Source organism: Carassius gibelio, chromosome A16 (genome assembly GCF_023724105.1).
Source record: "Carassius gibelio isolate Cgi1373 ecotype wild population from Czech Republic chromosome A16, carGib1.2-hapl.c, whole genome shotgun sequence".
NCBI classification, from domain to species: domain Eukaryota; kingdom Metazoa; phylum Chordata; class Actinopteri; order Cypriniformes; family Cyprinidae; genus Carassius; species Carassius gibelio.
Window position 1 is genome coordinate 2,034,956 of NC_068386.1, and position 12,803 is coordinate 2,047,758.

Genomic DNA, 12,803 nt, shown 5'->3' on the forward strand with positions numbered 1-12,803 from the left:
AGTTTAAACACTCTCTTGACAATCATTTAATCATCTTGTACTCTATTTTGTTCATGTTTTTGTCTGTTTGACCAAACTCTGAGAACAGTCTTTATCTAAAAAACAATGAAAAAGATACACGGCTGGTGGGCCGGATCAACATTAAAAGTTTCACAATAGTTTAGAAGAGTGGATTTCACTATTAGGTAATTGTTATTCTGATACACATTTCCTGTATAAAAGACTATATCTATAACCTTTTCAGCTGAATGTAGTGCAATCTTATGGATCTTAAACGTAATCACGTTACAACAAGGTGATATAGTCCCTCTAGCAAATCCGTCAAAAGTGGACAAAGCAGAAACGTCTCAGCACACGGTAGATGATAATGCTTATGACCAAAGGGGAGTACGCATAGGCCTACTCTTTAATGTAAAGCGGCAAATGCTGAAACAATGTGAATGTGGTCATCGCTATATGAACAAGAGCTCTAGATGTAGGGGCAATATTGTCATGCTGTAAAATTCCTATGCACAGGCAGTGTATGTTTGACCGCAGTCAGGGAAAACTCTTCATCAGAAAACTGCAAAACAACGTGTCAACAGATCGGTCGACTATCTCTGGTAAAAATAAATGAATAAATAAAATGATACATGTTTACGAGTCACACGTTGACAATTTTTGTCTTATGTGCTCATTACAGCTAAAATCACTGAATTATGAAATGCAAAAGTGTGTACGGCATTTTTCTATAACCGTTACAAAAGTGAGAACGTCGTAGTTCTCAAATGTGTTTGTATTACAACGGTAGCCCATCTAACAAATCTGGAGAAGTGGAGAAGCAAAGATGTTTAGCACATACATACGTACACTAGAGATGTTGCTTTATTTGAATCGAAGAAGATGGCCGTAGGAACTGATTACATTGTTTAATGTCGTCGTGTTTTGTTTTGTCAAAATAATAAAAAAGTTAGGTCAAATGTTTAATCATTTTTCTTAAATGAATAGAATGCGCTCACCCCGCTCTCCTTCCCGCGCGAGAGTTGGCATGGACTTACAGGAGTCTTAAAACAAAATGTGATTTGCGTCATCGGCTATCCGAACACGATGACTAAATCTAACGGAAGTAATAAAAATATCATTTACAAATCAACATTTAACAAAAAAAAATACTTTAACAATTGTATTCTGAATTCTATATGCGTTGTAAACGTACGTTTTCTCGCTATACTCTCTTTCTTAGTGATTTGGTCGCTCGAATACACGAAAGGCCGTCCAAAATCTTGATACGGCTAAATCTCGAGGTGTAAGAAAAATGTCATTTACAAAACATTGTGATTCTTAGATGTGAAACACCCTTGACATGATCTGTTGGCCTGCGCTAAAATAGTCATAAATGTTTTAGCACAGCTATTTACACAAATAGTATGAGAACTGTATATTGTTTCACTGGCATAGAAAATTAATTACCGCTTTATCGGATCAAAGGGATATGATGATAATAGTTGAAACATCCTTAGCTCGTACATTTCTTTCATTTTGAAAATCACAGCTGCCGGTGATTACAGTTTTTTTTTTTTTTTTTTTTTTTTTTGTAAACCATTTAACATCATACGATGCCTACAAAATAGTCAAAGCGTATGTTTTCTGTTCTAGGTAAGAACATTTACACCGAGTGTTATAGGCCGGGTAAATAATTTGAAAATAGTATTTCTGTCGAATGAGAAAAGTTCAGCGTACATTTAAAAAATTTTCTGATGTAGAAATTATGTTTCTGCCAAACACATCCAAAAGAGAGTTTTCTACTCGTGTGAGAAAAGCACTCGGGTGGATAAATTATATGAAGAGACGATGACGGTCATCGGTTATTTAAAAAAAAAGACGATAGACGGTGTGCCTTGCTTTAGTGACACACAATGTGTTTAAACACATTTCAAATTGTAGGTGTAATTATTTTAGTGACTTTAAGCAAGATGTATATTTGTTATTTTACAGTACGCATACAATCTACAGGATAGAAGGATGGGGATACAGTAAAATACAACTATAAACTTTAAGAAAAGTTAACTTTCATTAGACTATTGTAAAGGGATCTTACAGTAGGCTAAATAAAAAGCACTACGTAATAAGGCTGAAGGGCAAACAACTGATGGAAAACACACGTTGGGGGGATACTGTCGGTTAAATATATTGTTTTAAATAAAGATTTAAATACAAAAGTAAGTACTTTTAATACAAAACATATAAAATAGAACTACAGCCTGTTAGATGTACAGGCGGTCATTTTAATATTTTTGCTTTTAAATGGAGGTATTTTGGGACGGCTAAGCAGAGGGCCTGCAAATGTCTTTCCTGCTCTGTGTCTGAAAGTACCGTGGATATGTGAAAGGTTTACGACCGTAGCAACGCACATAAATTACATCTCTAGGACGCGTGGGTCTTTCCTGAACCATCTTTAATGGTTGAATACGATCGAGGGTCTTTCTTCTAAAAGATAAAGCAACTTCATCTAAACTTCACAGTCTATACTGTGACAAACAAACGAGCTCCTCAGCATAGATTTAAAGCAAAATCAATATTTTAAGTTTTATTTTTAAAAAACATACAGAAAGACTTTGGCTTCATGTTTCATTGTGTGTGTGTGTGTGTGTGTGTGAGAGAGAGAGAGAGAGAGAGAGAGGGAGAGGGAAAGGGAGAGAGAAAGAGAGTGTGTGTGTGTGTGTGTGTGAGAGAGAGAGAGAGATAGAGAGAGAGAGAGAGAGAGAGAGAGAGAGAGTGTGTGTGTGTGTGAGAGAGAGGGGGGAGAGTGTGTGTGTGTGTGTGTGTGTGTGTGTGTGTGGGTGTGAGGGAGAGAGAGAGAGAGAGATGGTATGAAAACTTTGAAGATGGTGCTAAAAATAAGAACTTTAAAGAATCTAAAGTGATTAATGCATGACGCATCTAATATAATATAATCATATATATGATATATGATATAATATGATATAAATAATTTTTTATTATATAATATTATATAAAAATATAAAATATTTTAGGTAATATATATTATAATTTTGTTGAATTAAGAATCAACGGACATCAGATGTACTGGGGGTACTGATTATTAAAAAACATTAATGTTAGCTTTGAAATAATGTACACCATTGACTTAGATCATGCGGTCTGGAACTCCACCCTCGCCTGTGCGGGGTGTGTGTGAAGCAGCCCCTCGGGTCTCACATACATTTCACTACGAGGACCTGTGAGATTCTGTTTATGATTTAATCATTTTTATTTTATTTTTTAAGTCGTATTATTTTATTTTGGGGATATTTCATTCATGTTTGGACATCTCTCACCGGTCTAAGACTGTAAGGGATAATTTTTTATATGTATCATCAGAAATGTTTATTGTATATATACTATGCTATCACATTTAAAATAAGTTATCTTTTAAAAAAAAGAAGAGTATGGTGTGTTTTATAAGTTTGATTAACTTAAATGTTGAATACCTTTTTTTGTTTAATGAATTGCTTTAGTAGCCCGATGTCATTATATAATTATTTATTTTCATATTCTTTAACCCCTGGAGTCTGAGTGGGTTTTGGGGACTGGAGATATTTTGACACCCCTCAGACGTTGGTGTTTTTCATTATCCTAAAACGTATTAGTGGCTAAAAGTCTGAATATCCCATAATATGTGATCAGCATGATTGTACATGTCTGTAATTTTGAGAAGGCTGCGTTTATGATTAGTTTTTGTTTAAAATATGTTTAAAATGTGTTTGTATATGTTGTATAAGTATTGATTGAATACATGATTAAAAAAAATGTATGATAAAATTATTTGTTTTGGTTTAGTAACATGTCTGTTACTGCGATGTGTTTTATAAAACGATGAATACTTGTTTAAAATGTATGTTCCGGTTTAGTAACATGCCGTCATATATAATTTAATATTGTTTAAAATAGAGATAAATCTCTTTTTAACTTGATATGTCCACGCGTATGTCCGCTTGTTTATATGGTTTATCAGAATACAAATTTGTATAGCGCCGTGGATATTATAGTGATATAACAAGGTACGTGTGGCTTATGATGAAATTTATAGGCTAGTCATAATTCAGATCGCTTAAAAGTGTACGTGCATGCAGCATTTTATTGTATGGTGGTACTGTAGGTGTACGGTTAAAATAAATAATTAAACAGCTTTTTGAAAAAGATATGATATAAAGATGGATATAAAAGGTTTTAAATATAATATAGAAAATGTCTTGCAACAAATAATGTGAAATGAATTTAACTGAATTGTGTCAATGACACGTCCGGGTTCCTCAATAGACCATATTCTTCATTCTGTTCAGTTATATATTTTTCCCCGATCCTGGTAAAATGTATATTTTTAGTGATGAACAAAACTAATGTAAATGTTTTGTTTTATATTGTTTGTGAATGTATAATGTGTTTATATTCATTAAAAGAAGAAAATAAGACTTGGAGACGAATGTGTGTACACAGGCATTAGAGGGAGAGAGAGGGAGAGAGAGAGAGGGGTACAAGAGATGCTAGCCGTGCACCAACCGTAATTCATAGGTGAACCGTCAGAAAACTGTCAAAAACATGGTACTCCCGCGTGAGATACGTTTGGTTTTAATTAAAAATGGCTTTGAAGATATTATGATTGGTTAGTAAATTCCGACGAGTGTGCACTGTGGCGTGCAAACGCAGACAGTGGGGACACAGAGGGTCAGGATCAAAGGTGTGTGAAAACATCTCTTTCCTGCTCTCTAAAAAAAAAAAAAAAGAAAAAAAAGATCTTGTTTTATCTGAAACAGTCGGTTTCAGTATATTTTTTTATACGGTTTAATTTATAACCTTTTTTTTAAAAAGAACGGAATGTTTTTTCAACCTTAGTTAAATTGTTTTTAGATTATGTATATTATATAAACTATATAATGTTTTATATATATAAATGTGAAATAATTAAAATGTGTTTTAGATTATATAAATTATATAATGTTTTATATATAAATGTTAAATAACTAAAATGTGTTTTAGATTATATAAATTATATAATGTTTTATATATATATAAATGTGAAATAATTAAAATGTGTTTTAGATTATATAAATTATATAACTGAAATGTTTTTCAATCTTTAATTGTTTTATATATATAAATTATAGGATGTTTTATATATATAAATGTAGAACACACAGACCCCATTTATACACCGCTCATAAACGTAATGGGAGGGGGAGAAACCGTATAACCACACACACACACACACACACACACATAACCGTATAACTGTGATAAACTTCAAACAAACTAACTGACACAGAGTTCAAACAACCTAACTGACACAAACTTCAAACAATTTATCTGGCACAGACTTCAAACAAACTAACGGTCAATAGGGTAAAACTTTCTGTCAAAACCACATGATCGATGATTGGGGAGTCTTTCATATACCGTTTTAACTTAGAACTAACAGGTCAATAGGGTAAAACTTTCTGTCAAAACCGCATGATCGATGCGTGAGGAGTCTTTCATCTTCCGTTTAAACTAGCCGTCAAAACCATGATTTAAAACTAATTAGGTCAATAGGGTAAAACTTTCTGTCAAAAACGCATGATCGATGCGTGGGAAGGTCATAGGTTAACCCTTGATCTCATTTGTCCCGCCCATCCATCATAAGGTTACCGGAAGTTCAACCTGTCAAAAGGTCAAAGGTCAAAGTCATAAATCATCATGACAGAAGCTATAGTATAAGAACTACTATCGTCTGCAATTTGTAAGTATTCTATCCTGCACTGCTAATAAATTACTTTATATAAGTGAAATTATCTAAAGTCCCAAACTAGATGAACAAAAGCAATTCGTCAAAGAGCCAACAACATTCGTAACCTACAGTAGCGGATTGATTAGACAACTAGATAAGGAACCAAATTATATATATATTTTTTATTATATCAATATAATAAACTGTGCAACAAATAGACAGCTTAAGGTAGCAATAAGTGTTATGCGGTTATGCGTGTGAATCTGCTATGACATCAAAATTGTGTTTCATTGTGGTATATGAAGCTGCTTGAAGTGCACTTGTTAGTAGACTCGTTCACTTGGTCACAATTAAGGGCATGAGGATCTGTCAGAATAAACGTCCCTCTTTTTAATTGTTTGGATTCAGAAGTTCAAGAGTGTGTATCTAAAAGATAAGTGGAAAGCACACTATAAAGGCTAATATTGGGATTCCAAATGAGCATTTGTGGTTAAAAAGTATATATATATTTTTTCGTTTCTCTAGAAAAGACCCTTATTCCTCAGCTGTGAGCGTGCCTTTTTTTATTCTGGAAGTGAACTACTCCAAGAGCTTTAGAAAAAAAAGAGGTTTGAGTGATTAATAATATCTAACCTGATTTAAAAATATATATTTATTTAATGTTATCTGCATTATATTTAATCTGCAAGAATATTGTTAAGTTTTATAAAGATACGTATTATCATAAACCTTTAAATGCATCATGCAAACACATGAGGATAATTTTGTAAGCACTTTAGAATACTGTTATGTCATTCTACTATTATCTAACAATAAACTCATTAGTAAATAATAGTTCTCAATTAAGAAAGTCAGAAAGTCATCCGCTCCCGTTAAGAAACAACCAATCAGAGCTGCGGTCCGTAACTTTGTTTGTGTTCAAAATGTAGAAAAATGTATATAATAAGCGAGTACACCATGAATCCATTTTCCAAACCGTGTTTTTAGCTTGTCCTGAATCACTAGGGTGCACCTATAATAAGTGTTTATATTCGGACTATTTTAGATTGCTTCGGGGGTACCGCGGCGGAGTAACCCAGTACCTTTGTGATTCTTCATAGACATAAACAGAGAGAAGTAGATCCGGCTACGATGTTCTTCCGCAAGACGCAAGCAGTTCTGTTTATTAACCGCTAGAGCGTCAAAAGTTCCCCACCGCAGCTTTAATGTGAAAAATGCTAAATGTATAAATAATTCTAAAGTGAAGATCGTTGTAACCCACTAGCATTGACTCAAGTATTAACAAATGCTTCAGAAGGATTAGCCTACTTATTATTTGGATAAGTATTTTAAAGTGAAAAGAGCACGATAACTCCCTAAGATTGACTTAAATCATAAGCTTTTGAGGTATGAATAAGGTTTTGGATAGTAATGACTCAAGTGCTACTACATCCGTCTAAAGAAATTACTAATGATTTGGATCAGTATTCTAAAGTGAAGATCATGGTAACTTACTAGTAATGACTCAAGTGTTACCAAATCCATCGGAAGGAATTCTGTCCAGACATTTACAAAACGCTCAAAAGCTTACAACACATCATCATGCTTTTCACTTTAGATTAAAATTATTAGTAACTATTTTAGAAGGATGTAGTAAAACTTGAGTCACTAACATCCAATACCTAAATAATGATCTAAATAACTATGACCTTCATTTTAGAATTAATTATATATCATGCATTATTCATTTCTATTATGAACCTGCATATATTAGTTCTTAGTAGTTCTCTGGGAGGTATGAAAAATACTAAAATAGTATTTACTCATTATCTAATAGTGAACTTACACATGCGACTGAGCACTGTTACCTACAAATTAATTAGTCAGATTTCCTGTTAGTTATTAGTTGTTATAGAGTGCTAATATTGTGTTACGCATTTGCTCCCCTTGTAGTTATTCATTAATAATTTGCAGATCAACATGGCATTTTTCTCATATAGCTATCATATAGGAAATGAAATTAAATGTAAGGATTTGATTGACAGATGTTTTGATTGACAGGTTAGTTTAAATGAAGTAGCATGTCTGCTACACACTCAGACAGAAGTATGTACTTTTCTTTCCTTTTAGGGCATAAGTAGTCAAAGTGGGACTGCTGAATGATGCCTAATAATAGCTTGATCACTAGATGGGGATAGAGCTCTTTTAAACTCTGAACCTTTTCTGTCCATGTTACATATCAATATTTTATGTCTAAAAGTAAGGTTAAGTGATATTGCATCATATAATATGTGTCTTTGATCTTTGTGTTTAGACATTTAGTTTGCTAGTTTTTAAAAGCATTTTATTATTAATACTAAATCGGTATTTTAGTTAGATATGGGCTACATATGATTGCATGCAGGCTATGTTAAATGCAATGTGCATTTATGTTTAATAAGAAAGTAAAAAGCAAGCAATAATATGCAATAGGCTAATATGTTTCTGACATGTTTTGTGTTTGGCAACAATTCTTTTAACCTTAAATGATGAGCACTTTTCCATTCTAAAAACAGCTATGCTGGAAGACGTACCTTTTTCCATATTCCAGGATGACAATGTCAAGATTCATCAGGCTTAAACTGGGAAATAGTGGTTGAGGGAGCATGAGGAATCATTTTCATATACGAGTCCTGAGCTCAACCCTATTGAAAGTTTTGAGGATGTGCTGGAGTCAACTTTACAGAGCAGTTCAACTCCTCAGCAAAAAAAATAATTATGCAACTATTGATGGAAATAAATGTTGTGAAAGTGTCATGAGTTCTACCTATCACCACCAGAGGGCGCCGTTTCCCATTATCCCAGACTCATTTACCTTTACTCCACACACCTGGTCACAAACTCTTCACACCTGTTCACCCACTCACTCACACACACACACACACACACACACAAACAAACACACACACACGCCTGTTGCCCATTGTCACATACTATATATTCTCCTCTCACTTACCTCTCTGTCTGGCTGTGTTAATTGTTATTAGTGTTTTGCATTTCGACAAATATTGTCCAATCCTAACAAACCATACATCAATGGAAAGATTTATTCAACTTTAATGTGATGTAGAAATCCCAATTTTAAAAGAAATTACCCTTATGACTGGTTTTGTGATCCAGGGTCACAAATGTGTTGGAAACAAAACCTGAAATATTAACACAAAGATCTTGGCTTCAATTTAAAACACAATACATGTGCATCTCAATCAATTAGAATGCCGTGGAAAAGGCATTTATTTCAGTAATTCAATTTAAAATGTGAAACTCGTGTATTAAATAAATTCAATGCACACAGACTGAAGTAGTTGAAGTCTTTGGTTCTTTTATGATGATTTTGGCTCACATTTAACAAAAACCTACCAATTCACGATCTCAACTAATTAGAATATGGTGACATGCCAATCAGCTCAAAACACTTGCAAAGGTTTCCCAAAAGCTTCAAAATGGTCTCTCAGTTTGGTTCACTAGGCTATACAATCATGGGGAAGACTGATCTGACAGATGTCCAGAAGACAATCATTGACACCCTTCACAAGGAGGGTAAGACACAAACATTCACTGCCAGAGAAGCTGTTGTTCCCAGAGTGCTGTATCTAAGCATGTTAACAGAGAGTTGAGTGAATGGAAAAAGTGTGGAAGAAACCAAGGTCCTAGAGTCTGGAGGAAGGCTGGAGAAGCTCATAGCCCAAGTTGCTTGAAGCCCAGTGTTAAGTTTCCACAGTCTGTAATGATTTGGGGAGCAATGTCATCTGCTGGTGTTGATATATTGTGTTTTTTGAAAACCAAAGTCACTGCACTCATTTACCAAGAAATCTTGAAGCACTTCATGCTTCCTTCTGCTAATCAGCTTTTCGAAGATGTTGATTTCATTTTCCAGCAGGATTTGGCTCCTGCCCACACTGCCAAAAAAACACCAAAAGTTGGTTAAATGACCATGGTGTTGGTGTGCTTGACTGGCCAGCAAATATAGTAATAATAATATATTCAGATAGTGAATTGGTGGGTTTTTGCTAAATTTGAGCCAAAATCATCACAATTAAAAGAACCAAAGACTTAAACTATTTCAGTCTGTGTGCATTGAATTTATTTAATACACAAGTTTCCCAATTTGAGTTGATTTACTGAAATAAATGAACTTTTCCACAACATTCTGATGTATTGAGATCCACCTGTATTTGATAACGTAACAGTCTGATTTCACCAGCTCTTGAGGTCAAATCATGTATTCACAAGCCTCAGTCACTCCCTCACACTTATGCAGTATTTTACCTTTATTTTTAAGCAGGAAAGTGATTTCAAAACAGCGTCAGCCTAACCGTAAATGAATATGAACACAATCTAGAAAGTCTATGACACAATCTATACAATATTCCAAAGAAAACACACATCAGATATTAATTAGGTTACTCAAATGTATGAATATAAATGTGACCCTGAAGCACAAGTGCAGTCTTAAGTCGCTGGGTTATATTTGTAGCAATAGCCAAAAATACATTGTATGGGTCAAAATTAATGATTTTTTAAATGCCAAAAATGATTAGGATATTATGAAGATATTTTGTCAATTTCCAACCGTAAATATATCAAAACTTAATTTTTAATCGGTAATATGCATTGCAAAGAGCTTCATCTGGACAAATTTAAAGGTGATTTTTCTCAGTATTTTTGTTGCACTCTCAGATTCCAGATTTTCTAATAGTTGTATCTCGGCCAAATACCACACATTAATGAAAAGCTTATTCAGCTTTCATATGATGTATAAATCTAAATTTTGACTGGTTTTGTGGTCCTTTTTAATATTTATATTTCACAGATATTTGTAAATTCTGTGAAATAACCAAAAAATAAATAATCAGTGCGAATAATCAGAGACACATTAATTGATATATGACTATACATTAAAATATAATGAATTAATGCATTCATTTAAATATAGTATAAAGTCACTTTAAGTGCAATCATGGTGTGGGAAAAAACTATCGAAGCCAAAAACTGAAATGTTTTGCAAGAACATTTAGTGGTTTGCATATTCTTAACAGGCATTCTTTAACCTCAAATAAAAACTATCTACATGGCACAAAACCAAAGACACACTGATTACACAAGGCCTACTGTTGTATGATGGTGAAAGCGTGTTTGCACAGTGGTGTCTTCATGCAGTCACACCCAAAATGACTCAAGGTTCTGACTTATTCTACCTTTATTTTAAAGTAGGTAAGTTACTTCACAACCATTCACATGAATATGGGAGTTGTGTGACTGTAGGCTATATATGATTAAGAGCATGCAAATACGAAACATCGCCAAATTTACATGATCTAATATGAAAATATTTAATAGAGAATGCACGTCACTTTTTATGCCAACTTTTTGAGCAATTTCACTATGCAACATTGCTGAGGTGAAACACAGGGCCAATGACTGATCTAAAGTATCTAGATAGAAATATGTTGCCCATTCTCAATGAAAAAGTGCCCAAGCATCATTGCTCAAAAAAGTTGCTTTTGAAAATTAAATCATGCACACCGGATGCATGTTTATTTAATTTTTTATAAATGAATTATTATATAACAATTTTAGGAACTGCAAAATTAAAACGGTGCATGGTGATTAAAAAATTCTTTCTGACTTGCTCTCCTCCGAGCATGATGGGAAATGACATTTTTGATCATCAACTGTGTGCTTTAAAAATATGCTTTTTCCCCTATGACACGCCTTATTATAAGAAATGTTATTTATTTAATCTGCTACTTCAGTTAGCTAAATTTAGTATATATAAATGCAGATATGGGGAAAATAAGAACTTTTTTGCTTATAAAAAGCATTTGTTTGTTATTAGAAGTTTGAAAAATAACAAAGTTATTATTATTGTTGATGGCTGTAAATACCTACTTCAGCTTAAAAACTTCAGAGTAGTTGCTGCCTTAAATGTTTAAGTATTATCAACTTTTTGAGTAATTTCAACTTACATTAAATCAACTTAAAAAATCTATTCGAACTTTACATAACTTCTTTAAAAAAAAAGGATTTTCTTGTTAAACACAAGGTGCAATGACTTACTGATCATATTATAGTGTTGTAATTGTATATCCTAAAATTTTAAATGCAAAAAAAATGTAAAATACATACATTTTTATGTGTTTAATTATGCATGAACAATCATGAAAGTGTGACATCTGTATAAAACGTTTTTTAAAGAACTAAAGATTAACAGACAAAATACAGCTATCGCTTCCACAGCAACAACTAACAAAATATGTTCTCAGAACATTTACTAACGTTCACATTAAGTTATGAAAAAAATGTTTTAGATAGTTCTCTGAAAGTTCAAGTTAATGTTTCAAAAATGTTTTCTCGGTTATGCGAACAGTAAGGAAACATTCCATCTGATCTTAATAAACTGCAAACGTTATGGGAACGATACTTTTGAATTTTCTCCCAACATTCTGAAACAACTAACATTTAAAAAATGTTTAAAGAACACCCTAAACTAAACATTCCATAAACAGTTTATATATAAAATGTTTTTGTGCTAACGTTCTGAGGACATTATTACAGACCAGATCACTTTTAATGAACATTCTATTAATGTTATAAGTATGTTTGTTCATAACTTTGAGAGAAGCCTGAGAACATTCTCTATCAGCTGCTCAGTCTTTGTTAACGCAGATCACTGATCTCCTGTCAGATGTTGAAACACCACCCTGACAACACTTTTCCACCCCACCCCTCCACTTCATCCGCCCACATTCCCCTCCTCATTCAGCTCTGGAAGTTTACTGGAAGGCTGGGCTTTAGGGCGAGGCAACATATATCAGAATCAAGGTGAATTCATTCATCTCCGACACACAAGAAACGTCTTCACTTCTGCTGAACACTCTCGGTAAAGCTTTTAATTCACTTCTCTGTTTGTACTTGAGTAACTTTTTGTATACGCTGTAGAAGATCAAAGATATTAGCAACTTTTGCTCTCTGCTTCACTACTTTTTTTAATACGTTTCTGCATTGTTTAGTTCACTGCATTTCTAATGAGTGTTGCAGT

General features: G+C 33.4%; 1 protein-coding gene across 2 annotated transcripts in view; it reads left to right on the plus strand.

Annotated features, from left to right (window-relative positions):
- Window positions 1-12,803, plus strand: part of LOC128030329 (leukocyte elastase inhibitor) — a 49,728-nt gene that overhangs the window by 32,934 nt on the left and 3,991 nt on the right. The window contains exon 1 of one of the 2 annotated variants that reach the window (XM_052617854.1): window positions 12,483-12,644. The exons of the other annotated variant lie outside the window; for it this stretch is intronic. The gene's annotated coding sequence lies outside the window, so the exon portion shown is untranslated. Of the gene's footprint in view, window positions 1-12,482; window positions 12,645-12,803 lie in introns of those variants that run through there. 2 annotated transcript variants of the gene reach the window in all.